The following is a 19,828-nucleotide window of genomic DNA, read 5'->3' as shown; positions in this document are numbered from 1 at the left end:
GGTGCTCCTATGCTGGGTACATAAGTGTTTCCAAATGTTATATCTTTTTGATGGATTGAACTATTTATCATAGGTAATGCCTATCTTTCTATTTTCTTACAGTTTTTCAGGGTTTTTGTTTTTTGCCTTATGTAAGCCTAGCTACCTTAACTTTCCTTTGGTTTGCATTTGCATGATTCATCTTTTTCTATCCCTTCACTTTCAGTCTATGTGTGTCCTTATATCTGAAGTGAGTCTCTTGTAGGCTGCATATAGATGAGTTTTGTTTTTTGATCTATTCAGCCATTCTGTGTCTTTTGATTGGCAAGTTTAGCCCATTTACCTTTAAAGTAATTATTTATAGGTATGTACTTATTGCTATTTTGTTCAATATTTTCTGGCTGTTTTGTAGCTCCTTTCTGTTCTTTTGTTTTTCTCTTGCTTTATTCCCTTATGGTTTGATGATTTTCTTTAGTGTTATGCTGAGGCTCCTTGGTTCCTTTCTCATTATCTTTTGTGTATCTTATATTACCATAAGGCTCATATATACGAGCCTCCATATATACATAAAAACAATCTGTTTTATTTTGATAGTAAATTAAGTTTGAACACATTCTAAAACTCTAAATTATTACTCCCCCCAACACATTTTATATTTTTGATGTCACATTTTATGTGTTTTTATTTTGTATATCCCTTAACTGATTAATGTAATTATAGTTATATTTACTGCTTTCATCTTTTAATCTTCATGCTAGCTTCATAAGTGATTAGTTCACTACCTTTACTATATATCTACCTTTACCAGTGAGTTTTTTTTTAAACTTTCATATGTTTTCTTTTTACTAATTAGTGCCCCTTTTTTCAGCTTAAAAAACTCCTTTAACGTTTCTAGTAAGGCCAGTTTAGTGGTGATTCACTCCTTGAGCTTTTGTTTGCCTGAAAAGCTCTTTTATCACTCCTTCAATTTTGGATGAAAACCTTGCCATGTAGAGTATTCTTGGTTGAAAGTTGTTTTCTTGTTTGTTTGTTTTTGTTTGTGTTTTGGTTTTTTTCCTCTCAGCACTTTGAATATATCATGCCACTCCCTTCTGGTCTGCAAAGTTTCTGCTGAGAATTCTGCTGATAGTCTTATGGGGATTCCCTTGTATGTAACAAGTTGGTTTGCTCTTGCTGCTTTTAAGATTTTTCTCTCTAACTTTTGACATTTTGATTATACTATGACATGGTGTTGGTCTCTTTAAGAGCATCTTGTTTGGAACCCTCTGAGCTTCCTGGATCTGAACGTCTGCTTCCTTCACCAGGTTAGGGAAGTTTTCATTCATCATTTATTCAAATAAGTCTTCTACCTCCTCTCTATCTTCTTTTTCTGGAACTTCCTATAGTAATGTAAATGTTATTCCTTTTGATGTTTTTCCTTAGGTCCCTTAAGCTGTCTTCACTTTTTAAAATTCATTTTTCTTTCTGCTGCTCTGTTTGGGTGAGATCCACTGACCTGTGTTGCTGATCTCTGATCCTTTTCTCTGCTTCATCTATTCTGATCTTGAACCCTTCTAGTGTATTTTTTAGTTCAGTTATTGCTTTCTTCAGCTCTGAGACTTCTGTTTGGTACTGTCTTATATTTTCTCTCTCCTTGTTGAATTCTTGCTATGTGCATTCATTCTTCTCCTGAATTCAGAGATAATTTTTATGACTATTACTTTGAACTCTTTATCAGGCAAATTACTTATTTCTATTTCATTAAGGTCTTTTTTGGGGTTTTATCTTTTTCTTTCTTCTGGAACATATTCATTTGTTTCCTCATTTTGCTTACCTCTCTAGGTTTATTTTTACATATTAGGTGCAACAGCTATCTAGGTATCTTTCCTAGTCTTGAAGGAGTGGTCTTGGACAGGAGATGAGCCTTATCATTTAAGTATGCTCTCACCCATTGTTGTCTCTTAGAGCCTTTGTGATTGTCTATGCAGCATGATTTTTTCTTGAAAGGTCCTGGTTGTTGAGGGTGCCTAGAAGTGCCTCTTCAGTAGTTTCAGACCCATGGAGCCCAGAATTGCAACCCCGCCCCTATCCTCCAGAGCCAGGTGCTCTAGTGGTGTCCTGTGTGTGCGCTGTGCATGCCAGCTGACTTTGGTAGGACTGCAGGAGCAGAATGGGGGATGGATGTGCCCATCAGCTCTAGAGATTGCAAAAATGGTACTCTCCAGTGCCAGGACTAGCAAGGTAGATGGAGAAAGTAAAAATGGCAACTGCGAGTGCCTCTGTCCCTGGAAAAGATCCCAAAAATTCATGCTCCTCCAGCAGTTGCTGTAACACTAACAAATGAATCTCCTTCTCATGTGTTCTAGTTGCTATTCACACTGTTGCTTTTGCACTGGGTCCTGGGGCAAGTGCGTCTGCATGAGCCCTTTAAGAGCAGACTCTCCATACCCTATAGCCCTATGGTTCTCCTGGACACAAGCCCCTTTGGTTTTCAAATCCAGGCATTGTGGTGACTCATCCCACTGATGCAGGTCTCAAGAGTTGAGGTGCCTGATGTGGGGCACAAACCCCTCACTCCTCACGAAGAAGCTTCATATTTTGAAATCCCTCTCAATTGTGGGTTGCCATGCCAAGGATGGAGTTTTTGGCAAGACCATGTCTCTGCATCTCCTACCCATATCGATGTGGCTCCTTTGTCCTTTGTTGTGGAAGAGGTGTTCAACTAGTTTTCAGGTCCTTCCCAGAGGGAATTGCTTCACATGCAGCTGTAGATTTGTAGTGTCTGTGAGAGGATAAGAGTTCAGAATCTCCCTATGCTACCATTTTGAACCACCTCCCTTGAATACCGTTTTTATTTATTTCATTATATCATGGCCATTTACCCACCTTATCATATCCTTATGTTAATTATTTTAAATGACCTTTCAAGATTTCATTTTCTGGGTATACCATATTATTTGTAACCAAATACCTTTCATGTTTGGTTATAAAATTGTGCTCTGTTTATAACATTCCTGTGAACTTCCTTAAATATCACGGATCTCTGACTTTTTTCCTTCAGTACAAATTCAGAGAGGTGGAGCATTTTCCAGATTTTATGGACTTTAAAGCTTTTCATTTATGCTGACAAGTTGCTTTTTAGGAAAATTGTACCAAGTTAAACTTGCAGTATCTGCAAGCATGCCATTCTGCTATAGCATCTCCAGCACTAGGTTCTGCTGTGTATTAAATATTTTTCAGTTTGATTCAAGATCTACTGCCAAGGACAAATGCATAGCATTTGTATGTCTCAATTTTATCATTTATAAAAACTATTATAATAATAGTACCCACCCTTATAAGATCGTTGTATTAAATGTACTAATACATGTAGAGGTTTACACAGCACCTTCTTATAGATTAAATATTTAATAAATATTAGCTCAAACTCTTATCAGAAAAAAATGGCATCTAGGTATAAATTTCATCCTTTTTGTTTGCTAATAAACTTGAGATGTTTAATATGCTTGCTAGCTACATGTATCTCTTGTTTCTTAAATTACCTGTTAAGGTCATGTGACTCTTTTTGGTTATAGCGTGTGCCCTTTTCTATACACTTATAAACACTCCTTATATGTAAAAGATAATTATTTTTATGTCATGTTTTAAAATTATTCCCTCAAGTTGTACTTCCTGTTAACTTTCCCTATTAAATGTTAGGGCACCAGAGAAAAACCCACGCACATATGGTCACCTTATCTTTGATAAAGGAGGCAGGAATGTACAGTGGAGAAAGGACAGCCTCTTCAATAAGTGGTGCTGGGAAAACTGGACAGGTACATGTAAAAGTATGAGATTAGAACACTCCCTAACACCATACACAAAAATAAGCTCAAAATGGATTAAAGACCTAAATGTAAGGCCAGACACTATCAAACTCTTAGAGGAAAACATAGGCAGAACACTCTATGACATAAATCACAGCAAGATCCTTTTTGATCCATCTCCTAGAGAAATGGAAATAAAAACAAAAATAAACAAATGGGACCTAATGAAACTTCAAAGCTTTTGCACAGCAAAGGAAACCAAAAACAAGACCAAAAGACAACCCTCAGAATGGGAGATAATATTTGCCAATGAAGCAACTGACAAAGGATTAATTTCCAAAATTTACAAGCAGCTCATGCAGCTCAATAACAAAAAAACAAACAACCCAATCCAAAAATGGGCAGAAGACCTAAATAGACATTTCTCCAAAGAAGATATACAGACTGCCAACAAACACATGAAAGAATGCTCAACATCATTAATCATTAGGGAAATGCAAATCAAAACTACAACGAGATATCATCTCACACCAGTCAGAATGGCCATCATCAAAAAATCTAGAAACAATAAATGCTGGAGAGGGTGTGGAGAAAAGGGAACACTCCTGCACTGCTGGTGGGAATGTGAATTGGTACAGCCACTATGTAGAACAGTATGGAGGTTCCTTCAAAAACTACAAATAGAGCTACCATACGACCCAGCAATCCCACTACTGGGCATATAGCCTGAGAAAACCATAATTCAAAAAGAGTTATGTACCAAAATGTTCATTGCAAATCTGTTTACAATAGCCCGGAGATGGAAACAACCTATGTGCCCATCATCGGATGAATGGATAAAGGAGACGTGGCACATATATACAATGGAATATTACTCAGCCATAAAAAGAAATGAAATTGAGCTATTTGTAATGAGGTGGATGGACCTAGAGTCTGTCATACAGAGTGAAGTAAGTCAGAAAGAAAAAGACAAATACCGTATGCTAACACATATATATGGAATTTAAGAAAAAAAATTGTCTTGAAGAACCCAGGGGTAAGACAGGAATAAAGACACAGACCTACTAGAGAACGGACTTGAGGATATGGGGAGGGGGAAGGGTGAGCTGTGACAAAGCAAGAGAGAGGCATAGACATATATACACTACCAAATGTAAGGTAGATAGCTAGTGGGAAGCAGTCACATAGCACAGGGATATCAGCTCGGTGCTTTGTGACCCCCTGGAGGGGTGGGATAGGGAGGGTTGGAGGGAGGGAGATGCAAGAGGGAAGAGATAAGGGAACATATATATATGCATAACTGATTCACTTTGTTATAAAGCAGAAACTAACACACCATTGTAAAGCAATTATACCGCAATAAAGATGTGAAGAAAATAAATAAATAAATAAAAGTTTGTTAAGAGAAAAATAAAAAATGTTAGGGCACTTCAAACTTATATAAATATAGGGAAGGAATCGATGCTATTACTCAGCAGAAATCTGTGAGAAAGTGCCATATCTTCAAGGCTTTGTATACAGATATGGTGAATTCGCCTCTAAAAAAGGTTTGAAAGCATTCCATGTGACTTATCATGCTGTGCTATCACTTTTAATTTTCTAAATAGCCTCTAGTTGTCTTTCAGTTTTTTTTTAATCAAAATTGATACCCAAATAAGTCTCAGATTGTTATCCAGTTTCCAAGTAGTTGACAAGTGGTTAAAACTTAGCTGCTAATATTTAGTGTTATTGCATTGCAAGCACTACAGTTAAATATTATGTATTATCTTTTTGTGTATTTATGAACTCAATCATATATATTATTCAAATCCTCTATATCATTGATTTTAAATGGTGATGGAGCAGAGGAGGGAAATCATGATAAGAAAATGAATATGTCTGAGCCCCATCTACTTCCCATTCTCTATTCATGGATGGATCAAAATCTCTGGATTTATGAGGCTGGGAGTAGAGTGAGGATACACTAATAGACATCTTGGGGAAAAAAAAATCAGATAACCCTGCTGTTATCTCCATATCTTTCCCTGTATCTCTGGAGAAGCATGGCACTAGAGTCCTCTTTATTATTCTCTACTTGACCTGTCAAAAATTCTGAGCTTAAGACCTCACAGTGATTGCTGATGTTGGCGTGGACTATTGGCCTTCCAAATATCACCCACCTTTCTCCATCAAAGGATCTCTTTCCCACTTCAGTCTGAGTGGTCTGGTTAGGGCTCAATTTCCAGCCTTTGGATTGCAGCAAGAAATCGAAACTTTTAGTTCCATATACAACTCCTGCTCTTTCTCTTCACCTTGCCTTTTTCTTGCTTTTACCTTTACGTAGAATTTTGGACCATCTCTCCCAGATCTACTATTGCTTAGCTGACTAACTTAAATTGATATTTTATTATTTAAATCAGTTGTCAACTTCTCAGAGTAGTTTTTCCTGAAGTTTGGGTCGGGTCATGAACTAAAACGTCCTTTTTTTTTTTTTTCCTGCTTTTATCACTAAGTTTCCACACTGTGCTATAATTGTAGGTTTATGTGTCTGTCTCTCTGATGAATGTACCGTGAGCAGCTAGATACTATCACCTAGTACATTCTCTCACACATAGTGAGTATGAAGTGAGTGTTTGCTGAAGGACTATTTTTTAAAAGGGAATTAGAAGGTGAAAGAAAGAAAAGGAAAGAAAATAGAGATTGGTAAAACGTGGATATGAAAATAGAGATACACGGGTTCTGAGCTACTTGAGGATACTACTTTTACTTTATGCATCAATATGTCTCCTTCTACTGACAAAGTTCCTGGCACGTGGAGGAACTCCATAAATATTTATAGAAAGAAAAAATTAGTCTACAGACATCTAAGTAAAACCTGTCTCATACTGGGGGAGGACTTGTCTAGCTTCTTTGACTTTCTTCCGGGTCTGTTTTGATGATCAAAAAAAGCTGTCAGTCTACTTGTTGGGAAAATTGTGATTTTTTTCAATGGAATTCATCTTGGTATTGGAATACCATCAATGGTATTCCGGTGCTTAGAATTAGAAATTTGTTTCCATTGCCTCTTTACCATCATGAGTCTTCCAAAACCAGGGAAGATATTCTGAGCTTCTGGTTTTGCTTTCTGTTGCACACAAATCTTTATCACCATCCAACTTTCAGTCTTTATTTTATGTCAGTTCTATACATGTAATGTCTTATATAAAATATCATATGCTCCAAGCAGGAAATGTACACAATCAACAGGCTGTACTTTGAAGGGGAAAGAATGCCCACAATCTTAGTATCCCCCCAAAATGAATTGTAATGATACAAACTCAAAAGGTAAGAACTAATATGAAATGGTTGAATACAGATGTCAACACTTTTAAATGGATTGCCTTTTTTAATTGTGTGCTACACATTTTTGTGAAGGGAATTTGATAATTATAAACTGCAAACAATAATGAGGTTTTGAATATTCATAGGCAATTAAAATGCCTCGGTGCATTTTAGCAGTGCCCTGTGGAAGTGTTACTCATTTTTAGAAATAACTGGGCTGTAATAATCAAATTCCCAAATATTCTGTTAAAAATAGAGAGGGGAAAAGCCTAATTTAGTAATGTTTCTATGTAGTAGAAAGGTTGATGCTTGACTTATTCAAGGTTGATGTTATCATGCTTAATTTATGGCATTTGGGGTCATTTTGACATAACATAATGCCTATATCTTTTTACATTGTGGAAGGTCACAGATATGTCTTTGGTATAAAAAAAAAAAGTCCATCAGCAGTTGTATAAACCTCCTCAAGTTTGGAGTGGTGTGGGGACAGGATGCACTTTTCATTTTGTGTGTCGTGGCAGAGACTGGCTAAGCTCTCACCACATCAGCTTCCTTTTCTTCCTGAGGATACAGCCTAACACTATTTCCAGCCTACTTTCCGTTGCGGTGTCGCCATGTTGAAGTAGCTACTCACAGAATGGTAGCAGGAATGAGACGCTGCATTTCCAGTGTGGTCCATAATAACCTCTCACTCATAGTCACCCTGTTCTTTTCCCTCCCAGGGGAAGATGGCAGAGTCAAAAGATGAGAGGAGACTGGAATCCCTAAATCTCAGCCTACAAAACAGCCACTTAACTAAAACACCCACATTAGATTGTTACAACTCAAAGTAAACATTCATCGTACCTCTAAAATTTGGGAGTTTATTATAGTAGCTAACTTTAGCCTAATAACGCATGAGGGGTGGAGGGAGAAACTGCCAACTCTGGCTTTTTTCCAACCATACCTGAAATAATGACTATAGTTGCAGCTAGAGTGACTCTTTGAATTCTTCTATAATGTGATATTTTGAAGGTTTTAATCTGGTATCTTTGGCAAAATTAATTTCACCAAATTTAAATACATATGTTTCCATTTAATACATTGCTTGGCCCTCTTCAATTTTTATTTATCTTAGAGTTGTAGCAAGACAATTTAAGGGCCATTCCATTGATACTCTCTTTCTCAGTGAATGCTTTTCCTATAATCATTTCTTTCTTTATTAATTCTTTTACCATTTACAAATAGTTTTGAACAGATCTTACATGCCAGACCCTATACTGGAATTAGGGAAACAATAGTAAATAAGGCAGACAGGGTCTTTGCCCTCACGAACCTTGTGGTTTTAGTAGAAGAAGCAGACCTTACACTACTAATCATATAAATCATATAAATGACATTTACTTGGCATTATAACAAATGCTATGAAAGGAAAATCTAGTCAACTGTGGCACAATGTAACAGGGAGGCCTAATCTAGGGACAGTGGTGGGTGGTGTCAGGAAAGACTTCCAAAATAAATGTATTTAAACTGAAACCTGAAGGCTGAGTCAACTACTTAGCTGGGTAAAGAGGGAGAAAGCAGCAAGAAAAGCATTGCAGAGCGAAGGAACAACATATGCAAAGGTCTTAGTAAAATTATTAAGAGCTAGTGTTCACTGTTTGCTTTTTAGAAGCTAAACATTGCTCTGATTTAATTTAATGTATAATCTCATTTAATTCTGACAAAAGGGCTATTGCATGAATAATAATACTCTTCCCGTTAGAAAAAAGAAAGCTTATCATTGGAATGAAATGTAGTGTGGTTGGAGCATGCGGAAGAAACAGGAGGTAGAAGAAATTGATGAAGGAAGCAGAAGCAAATCATGCAGGGCCTGTGCCACGTATTAGAGTGAAAGGGTGTACTTTAAGCAAGAGAGTTTGATGCAAGAGAGTTTGATAATATTTTTAGTAGTAGTCTTCTACCCTCTCTCTTTAGGTAGAGAATATTACAGGAAATAAAAATGACTTACTGTAAATTAATGAATTAATTCTATCTAGCTAGCTAGTTATTATTTATTTACTTACTTATTTGCTTATCTGTCTATTTATTTTAGAAGATGCTCTACTAACCCAACATTATGATAGATAGTTTCGAGTATACAAGATAAGAAAAAGACCTTGCCTTTGCGCTCAAGGATATAACTCTCACTTGCTCACTAGCAGGAATTCAATATTACCCTATTTTAGGAATTAATAGTTAAAACTTCCTGTATTAGTTTTCTTTTACTGAGTAACAAATTACCACCAGTGTAGTGGCTTAAAACAACACACATATACTAGCTCACCATTTCCATGAATCTGGAGTCTGGGCACAGCAAGGCTTAGCTGGATCCTCTGCTCAGGTTCTCGTAGGCTGCAATCAAGGTGTTAACCAGGGCTGTTGTCTCATCAGAGGCTTGGGGTTCTCAGCTCACTTGTTTCTGGCAGAAGTCAGTTCCTATAGTTGTAGCTTATACAACATATATACATATACACACACACACATATATATATACATGCTCGTATATAGTCCCTTAGCTTCTAGAAGCCTTCCTTCCCTGCCACAAAGAAGGCTTCTGGAAGCTAAGGGACTATATACATCTTTATAGCCATTTGAACATTCTTTAGGAAAGAGTAGATAACACCTTCTTCCTGTTATTTAATATCCCTAGCAACCATATGTCCTAATTTGCCTTGGACCATACTCACACCTGTTGTCCCAGTGTAATCTTTATGGTGTTCTTTTAAACTCTCAAGAATATTTCAGTTTTTTATTGTCTATGTATTTATAGCCCTGATGTAGGAAGAAAATAACTCTTTCAAACCTGATGCCATTCAATATTTGTGGTTCCCTTCTTCTGATTCCAGGGCTCACTAAGCAAACTTCTGACAATTTTCATGTCTACAGGAAGAAAACACTGGTTGGACTAACATCACAGCTAGGTTCACTCAGTGCTTGTCTTTCTCATTATAAATTAATGAACAGCCTTTTTGATTTATAAACTTCAATCCCTTACTAGTAAGACATTTCCTGATACTAATCAATTTCAGAAGCCTGAGCAGACAGAGTTGCAAAACCATCACATTATGGTTGAGGACCAAGATGAACTCATTAAGTCAAAGGATTCCCTGCAAAGCCATGCATCCAGACCACTGGCCTTTGGCAGATTCACCTTGACCACTCTTTGTGGCTCTTTATTGTAAACACTTCCAGTAGCTTAGACAGTAAAGTGGAAGAGATAAGTAGAGATCCGAGTTGTTAGAGACGTCGAGGCAGGCTTCCTAGAGGAGAGGTGTAATATGAACTAAGTCTCCAAGATGGAGTGGGTTAGATGAACAGGCAGAAAAAGTCCATAAGGTCACATACATTCTTCAGTAATTTGCCATTCTTTGTTAGCTGAGAGTTTCCAGTTAGCTAGAGCATGGGCTGATTACTCCATGAATAATTGTTTGCTTTCCAACTGTACCACCATGTTCAAGAGATAGACAACCTCCCCTACTTAGCCACAGATCAACTTCAGACCTTGGTAGTAAGAAAGTAATATTCTAGAATTCTGAGATAGTTAGTGGATCTATTTAATCATTAAATATTTATTGAGCACCACTGTGAAGCAGGTGCTGGGCTAAGCTGCTGGAAACACAGTGGTGCAGAAGACAATTGCATGCCCAGGCCTTACAGCCTGCAGAGGAAGACTATCTTAGTTCATCTGGGTGGCTATACAAAAATACCATAGACTGGGTGGTTTACAAACAACATACACTCACAGCAGTTATATGACTGGGGGTTGATAGGATGCTATGGAGGTGTATAAGCACAGGGCTTCAGAGAAGGCTAGACAGAGGGACTGACACCATCATGGAAATCTGAACAAGATTAAGCAAAGAAGAAGGAAGGCTGGAGTGTTCTTCAAGCAAACAAACAAAAATTACAAAAGCCCAAAAGTCAGGAACAAAATAACACAGATTTTAGGACATTATTCAATATGCTCGGATTGGTGAGACCCAAGATTAGGGAAGTAAGATGAGAGTCAAGGGCATTTTAGGCCCATTCTGATGTTTTGTCCTGACCCCAAGAATAGTGGGGAGCAGCTGAAGGGCTCCTGCAGCATGGATTCGTGATACCAGACACCCAAACCTTGCAATGCCTTGGACTTTGTTTGGGTTAAGGGGAGGGTAGTGGTCAGGACAATTTCATACCTACATACATTATTATCAATTCTATGAAAATTTTCTTCTGACATTTGCAAATATATTTATGTTTTTCAGAAATAAATTCACATAGCACTTTTTGCTTTATGACAAAAGAGATGCAGTAGTATTTGGGGAAAAAAAACTTGAATGAAAAAGATTTCTTGGACATAGTCCCATTTTCTATCCCTTGTTTGAGAATCGATAGCCCGTGCTCCTATCTTCTAGGAGTGTTTTGCACTGCTCACTAGCTGTCAAATTAATAAATTTCTTGGTATTATATTTTATATTCTTTACCTGGAATTTACATTCCCTCTTTGTTTGCGATTTCAGTTTGAAATCAGTGTTACAAACTTTCCATTAGATAATGAATGAAGGAAGAATACGGTCCCTCTTGCCCATAACCATCCTATATTTGCTCCTCTTATCAGTTTGTCTTGGGTGTTTTTTATTCTTTCACCCATGCAGTCAAACATACAAAAACTATGTGTCATCTGTTATGTGCTCTATTTCTAAAGTCATCACTGTTTTGTGTTAAAGATCTTTGTATTAACAGCCCCTTCCCTGATTTCTACTGGTAGTGTTTCATTATAAAATTCATCCAGAAACAAAAAATACCTTCTCGATTTAAATTCTTGCAGAGTATGGTCAGCATTCAGGGGAAATGACTTTATTATAATTGACAGAGAAATGGGCCCAGGAAACGCAAAAGCATGCAAAATCTTTAAAGTTATTTTTGCAGATTCAGTCTGGGAATGGGTGAAACCATCCTGACGATATTTGAATACTTACTAAGGAAAAGAGTTGCATCCCCTCAAAGCATTGAAAGCATGAACACATTGAGGAGAACAGAGTGTCATGTGTTTCTGTTTGTAGGTGTTTTATGTAGGACTGGCAGCTTACTCTACCACAGTGTAACTTTCTAACCCTTTCTTGCTGTCATTATAACTAGCATAAATGATATTTTTATGGGAACTGAACCACGCAAATTTTCATGAAGATAAGTAAAAAGGAGAGTTTTGTAAAGAAATAAATCTACAAGTGATAAATTCTTCAGTAGTCCTTCCCTAGAAACATTAGAGATGTGATACACCAGTTGTACTTTAATAATTTAAAAAGTGTCTACCTTCTCTTCACTAACTAATGCTTAACCTAGCAATTCAGGGTCCCACTGCCAGAATAAATTCTTACAAAGTGATATTTTTCTCCTGTGAAGAGACACACAGCCAGCCCCAAAAGCTCTAAGTGCAAATCAAAGGTGCCTTTATCAGAGAAAGGGGAGGTCTCTAAAGTTACCTTAAATTGGAAAAAAAAAAAAAAAAACCCTCAAGCAAAAGATATTAAGAGGAAATGACTCAATATAAGTTCTGCCATTTTGGGCTTCAGTGCTTCACTGATACACAGAATAGATCAATAACCAAAAAACACCAGGCAAGGATGAGTTGCCTTTGGTCCCAGTATGAGGAAGTATGGTGAGAAAAGAAATATGAGCTGTTCTTAAATCGTAAGACCTTAACAACTGTGAAAGATATTTTAGTGTATAAGCTTATTCATATTATTTGTTCCAAGACTTATTGCATTCTATAATTTTCCTATGAACTTATGATATATTCATATATAGATAATTATTCTATATGTTACCCCAGACATATATATTTTCTCAGTTCATCTCAAGAACAGATATATTTATCTCAAGAATATAATACATTTATTCTTTTCTACAATCATTTTTTGATCTTATATAAGCATCCATCAATAAGGGAAAAAAATGATATTATTTGATGATGTGATTATGTCTTTGCCTTAACCTTACAGTGACTCAGAGTCCCCATCTGTAAACTAAAAGTAATAATAATAATGATACCTTTATCAGGAATTAAATGAGTTAATATTCATAAAGCATTTAGAAGATAGCATGATGCAATATATGCAAATCAATCAGTGTGATACACCATATTAACAAATTGAAGGAGAAAAACCATATGGTCATCTCAATAGATGCACAAAAAGCTTTTTACAAAATTCAACACCCTTTTATGATAAAAACTCTCCAGAAAGTGGGCATAGAGGGAACCTACCTCAACATAATAAAGGCCATATATGACAAACCCTCAGTAAACATCATTCTCAGTGGTGAAAAACTGAAAGCATTTCCTCTAAGATCAGGAACAAGACAAGGATGTTGACTCTCGCCACTTTTATTCAACATAGTTTTAGAAGTCCTAGCCATGGCAATCAGAGAAGAAAAAGAATTAAAAGGAATACAAATTGGAAAAGAAGTAAAACTGTCACTGTTTGCAGATGACATGATACTATACATAGATAATCCTAAAGATGCCACCACAAAACTACTAAAGCTAATCAATGAATTTGGTAAAGTTTCAGGGTACAAAATTAATGCACATATATCTCTTGCATCCTATACACTAACAATAAAAGATCAGAAAGAGAAATTAAAGAAACATTCCCATTCACCATTGCAACAAAAAAATAAAATACCTAGGAATAAACCTACCTAAGGAGGTTCAAGACCTGTACTCAGAAAACTATAAGACACTGATGAAAGAAATCAAAGATGACACAAATAGATGGAGATATGTACCATGTTTTTGGATTGGAAGAATCAACATTGTGAAAATGACTATTGTACCCAAAGCAATCTACAGATTCAATGCAACCCCTATCAAATTACCATTTTTTACAGAACTATAACAAAAAATCTTAAAAGTTTTATGGAGACACAAAAGACCCTGAATAGACAAAGCAATCTTGAGGGAAAAAAATGGAGCTGGCAGAATCAGACTCCCTGACTTCAGACTATACTACAAGGCTACAGTAATCAAGACAGTATGGTACTTGCACAAAAACAGAAATATAGATCAATGGAACATGATAGAAAGCCCAGAGATAAACCCAGGAACCTATGGTCAACTAATCTATGACAAAGGAGGCAAGGATATACAGTGGAGAAAAGCTAGCCTCTTCAATAAGTCGTGCTGGGAAAATGGAACAGCTACATGTAAAAGAATGAAATTAGAACACTCCCTAACACCATACACAAAAATAAACTCAAAATGGGTTAAAGACCTAAATGTAAGACCAGACACTATAAAACTCTTAGAGGAAAACACAGGAAGAACACTCTTTAATATAAATTACAGCAAGATCTTTTTTGACCCACCTCCTAGAGAAATGGAAATAAAAACAAAAATAAACAAATGGGGTCTAATGAAACTTCAAAGCTTTTGCACAGCAAAGGAAACCATAAACAAGATGAAAAGACAACCCTCAGAATGGGAGAAAATATCTGCAAACCAACCAACGGACAAAGGATTAATCTCCAAAATATATAAATAGCTCATGCAGCTCAATATTAAAAACACAAACAACACAATCCAAAAATGGGCAGAAGACCTAAATAGACATTTCTCCAAAGAAGACGTACAGATGGCCAAGAAGCACATGAAAAGCTGCTCAACATCACTAATTATTAGAAAAATGCAAATCAGAACTACAGTGAGGTATCACCTAACACCAATTAGAATGGGCATCAACAGAAAATCTACAATCGACAAATGCCAGAGAGGGTGTGGAGAAAAGGGAACCGTCTTGCACTGTTGTTAGAAATGTAAATTGATACAGCTGCTATGGAGAACAGTATAGAGGTCCCTTAAAAAAACTAAAAATAGAATTACCATATGACCCAGCAATCCCACTACTGGGCATATACCCAGAGAAAACCATAATTCAGAAAGACACATGCACCCCAATGTTCACTGCAGCACTATTTACAATAGCCAGGTCATGGAAGCAATCTAAATGCCCCTCAACAGACGAATGGATAAAGAAGTTGTGGTATATATATACAATGGAATATTAGTCAGCCATAAAAAGGAACAAAACTGGTCATTTGTAGAGATGTGGGTGGACCTAGAGACTGTCATACAGAGTGAAGTAAGTCAGAGATAAACAAATATCGTGTATTAATGCATATATGTGGAATCTAGAAAAATGGTACTGATGAACCGGTTTGCAAGGCAGAAGTAGAGACACAGTTGTAGAGAACAAACGTATGGACACCAAGGGGGAAGGCGGTGTGGGGGGGGTGGGGTCAGGGGTTGATTTGGGAGATTGGGATTAACATGTATACACTAATATGTATAAAATGCGTACCTAATAAGAGCCTGCTGTATAAATAAATAAATAAATAAATAGTTTTTAAAAAGATAGCATGGGACATAGTAAGTACTCATAATTATTAGCTATTATTATCCATGGATATTCCCATGGATAGCATCTAATTGTCATATAACTGTTATGCATTTTAGAATTAATAAAGCTTGCTTACTCTGATAATGAAATTCAGCATAAAGTGAAGTCTGACTTTGTTTTTTCCTGTTGTTACTTCTCACAATTGCCTTGTAAATTAAGCAGGGCATGAAGTGTAAAGGATAAAGGACTGATAATTACAAAGCCTGGGTTCTCATTTTACATTCCACTCGTCAGTTTTGTTAAGTTATGTTATTTGCCTAGGCTTCAGTTTCCTTGTAGCCAAAATAAGGCCTAGAAGTTCATAGTTCTGTAGAGGCATTTATTGCTGATAATGTAACATATGCTAAAAGAATCAAGTATTTATCTTCTCCCTAAAAGTCTATTTTTACCTAATATAAAAATTTTACCTTGCTATGAGAACAAAAACTCACAATTAGGGACAACTCACAACAGACACTTAGCAGCTCACCAGAGATTAATTTCTGTTATATATTATGATACATTTTTTACATGACAGAATGTTACATTGTTCCTGGATGTCCCAGCATGTGGCAAATGATTATAACTTCATTGCTGATGTTTGAAAGATTTTGACTGATAAGGTAAGCCTTATGCTTTCATATTTCTTTTGTTTCTGCTTCATTCTTCTTATAAATAATTCATTGAACAAAATTACTGTCCCAGAAAAATACAGTCTGTTTCTTCAGCCCTTTCACACTTTATTGATCAGTGCATATAATTTTTAATACATATCCATGGAATTTAGAAATCTCATTTTTCACTTTGCTCCACAGGACTTTAAAGGCATACATTTTTACAAAATATTTATATTTATAAACTCTATATTGCAAAAGCATTGTGCCTAATTCCTTCTATTTATGTCCTAAATCTCTTTGATACGAGGACAACTTTCACTCATTTGCTATAATAATAAAAAATTGCCGTCATTTATTAGGCACTTATGAACTCACTCATTACCTCATTTTTTTTTTCTCTTTACAACAATACTGTGAGGTAAGTATTAACATGAGCATTTTACAAGTTGAGAAACTGAGCTCACAGAAATTAAATAATTTGCCCAAGGTACCTAAAGAGTTAGTGCTGGAATCAGGATTTAAATTCTGAGTGTTCAGATACCTGAGCTCATGTTATTTAGCATTAGACACAGTTCCCTTTTGGAATGAGGCCAGCCTGAAGGAATGGAATAGATTCCAGCTCAGACTGCTGGAATCTGCATTTCCACTATGCTGTTACCCAAGTAATTGTTGTTATTTAGGTTTTAAACTATCCTTCCAACGTGATCCACTTGAAAGTTTCTAGCAGGTATTAGAAAATCCATTTTGTATTTCCTGACAAAAACAGTCTATCTAGACTTCAGTCTATCTAGACTCTCCATCTTATTTTTTAATTAATTAATGCTGCGTTGGGTCTTCGTCACTGCACGTGGGCTTTCTCTCTAGTTGCGGCGAGCAGGGGCTACTCTTCATTGCGGTGTGCAGGCTTCTCATTGCGGTGGCTTCTCGTTGCGGAGCACAGGCTCTAGGCACGTGGGCTTCAGTAGTTCTGGCACTCAGGCTCAGTAGTTGTGGCGCACGGGCTGAGTTGCTCCGGGGGCATGTGGGATCTTCCTGGACCATGGCTCGAACCCATGTCCCCTGCATTGACAGGTGGATTCTTAACCACTGCGCCACCAGGGAAATCCCTCCATCTTATTCTGACTGAAGGTAACGTTTCAGGCAAAGGCTGAAGGGAGTTGTGGTGACCAGAGCAGAGCCAACCAGGCCAGCCAACCAACACTGCCAATCAGTGGGCAGATCGATGCTCCAGGGGAAGAATCACATTCTTGAAACAGGAAATGCCAGAATATCGAAAAACAGTGGGAAAATGTCATTACAGTAGGAATGATGGAATTGAACAGTTTAAGAGGGGAAAAGGACAAAGAAATAAGAAAGACTAAACAAAGAAATTTGGAGCCATGAATAACCACAACAAAATCAAAATCTTCTCTCTTCATTACATCGTATTACCTCTTTAATGTTTCCACAGATGTGCATTAAAGAAACATATGTTTGTTATTTGTTTACGAGATCCTCATAAAAATATTTTGTGAGCGTGGAAAGAAGACAGACTCTAGAACAATGGATAGTTTTATGGAAAAGTTACTTGTGAATTTCCTTGCCTGTTTTTAAACTCTATTGACTTGAATTTTAAGTCTAGATTCCATTTTCTGAGTCAACATTTCCATACAGGCAATGAAACTTACCTTTTAATATAATGTTGATTTAAAATATTTCCATTTGGGCTTCCCTGGTGGCGCAGTGGTTAAGAATCCGCCTGCCAATGCAGGGGACACAGGTTCGAGCCCTGGTCCGGGAAGATCCCGCATGCCACAGAGCAACTAAGCCCGTGCACCACGACTACTGGGCCTGCGCTCTAGAGCCCACGAGTCACAACTACTGAGACTGCATGCCACAACTACTGAAGCCCACGCACCTAGAGCCTGTGCTCCACAACAAGAGAAGCCACCGCAATAAGAAGTCCGCGCACTGCAATGAAGAGTAGACCCCGCTCTCTGCAACTAGAGAAAAGCCCGTGCGCAGCAACAAAGACCCAACGCAGCGATAAATAAATAAATAGATGTAAAAACAAAAATTCAATTTAAATGAAGTTCTAGAAGATATTACAGACGCCCCCAGCTTATATTTTATTTATTTACTGATTTATTTAAAATTGAAGTATAGTTGATTTACAATGTTGTGTTAGTTTCTGGTGTACAGCAAAGTGATTCAGATATATATATATATATATATATTATATATATATATAATATATCCATTTTTTTCAGATTCTTTTCCATTATAGTTTATTACAAGATATTGAATATAGTTTCCTGTGCTATACAGTAGGACCTTGTTGTTTCTCTGTTTTATGTATAGTAGTTTGTCTTTGCTAATCCCAAATTCCTAATTTATCTCTCCTCATCCCTTTCCCCTTTGGTAACCATAAGTTTGTTTTCCATGTCTGTGAGTCTGTTTCTGTTTTGTAAATAAGTTCATTTGTATCATTTTTTACATTCCACATATAAGTGATATTTGTCTTTCTCTGACTTACTTCACTTAGTATGATAATCTCTAGGTCCATCTATGTTGCTGCAAATGTAAAAAAAAATACTCCCAGAGAGTTTTCCAAGTACATGTTCCAATTTTTCTAAGTCATCAAGAGACAATAAGCAGTGAATATTTATTTAAAAGATTGATATTTTGTTAGAAACAAGAAAGAATTTTTTTTAATTTAATAAATGTGTAAACATATTTTTTAGGAAAATGGAAATGGAATTTTAATTGTTACATAGCTGTATATTACCAGTGCTATGCATCAGGCCAGCTAATTTATAAGTAAAACTTCCTATACTAGGGAACTCAAATACTTGTTAAATCAATGAATTGATTAAATAAAATATAGATGTTTTCTGTCTAGATATTCTCTATAGCTTACGTCTCTAATAAAATGAGATAGAATTATGCACTACCGTTAGTATTTCTTTTTGAAATGAACAATAGCAACTAAGATTACATCATGATTTTCTCAAATTTAGCTGTTTTTTCCTTTGCTTTCTTTTTAATATTTGATTAGTTCTTCAGATGTGCTTCTTTGTAAGTTTTTAAAACATTAGATATGATACCGAGGCTAATGTTTTAGAATGTGAAATAAATGATGATTTTATTTATGTATTAGCATCAGTAGATTTCTGTTTTTAATAAAGATTTTCACAAGTACCAGGAAAAAAAATCTTGCATTAGCTGTTACATGTGTTATATGTTCCATATAATAAAATAGCTTATTATGTTCCAGTCACATTTTAAACCTTGGAAATAGGGTCAGCTATATTAAAAAAAATAGTCCCAACTTTTGCAGAAGCCTAACAATATGAAAGACAGCTTTGCATGATGTTAATCTTTTATAGAGTCAGGTTGTTGTTCTGTGTGCATCTCTTTCAGAATCTGTTACTGCTAGAGTGGAATTTGCCCATTCTTTCTTTTTTTTTTTTTTTTTTTTTTTGCTGTGCACGGGCCTCTCACCGTTGTGGCCTCTCCCGTTGTGGAGCACAGGCTCCGGACGCACAAGCCCAGCGGCCATGGCTCACGGGCCCAACCGCTCCGCGGCACGTGGGATCCTCCCGGACCAGGGCACGAACCCGCGTCCCCTGCATCGGCAGGCGGACTCCCAACCACTGCGCCACCAGGGAAGCCCCTGCCCATTCTTTCATGGAATTTTTGCTCTACGATATTTTCTAGCGCAAACGAT

The sequence above is a fragment of the Phocoena phocoena genome, chromosome 10 (assembly GCF_963924675.1).
Source record: "Phocoena phocoena chromosome 10, mPhoPho1.1, whole genome shotgun sequence".
Lineage (NCBI taxonomy): Eukaryota > Metazoa > Chordata > Mammalia > Artiodactyla > Phocoenidae > Phocoena > Phocoena phocoena.
Note: the sequence above shows the minus strand (reverse complement) of the source record.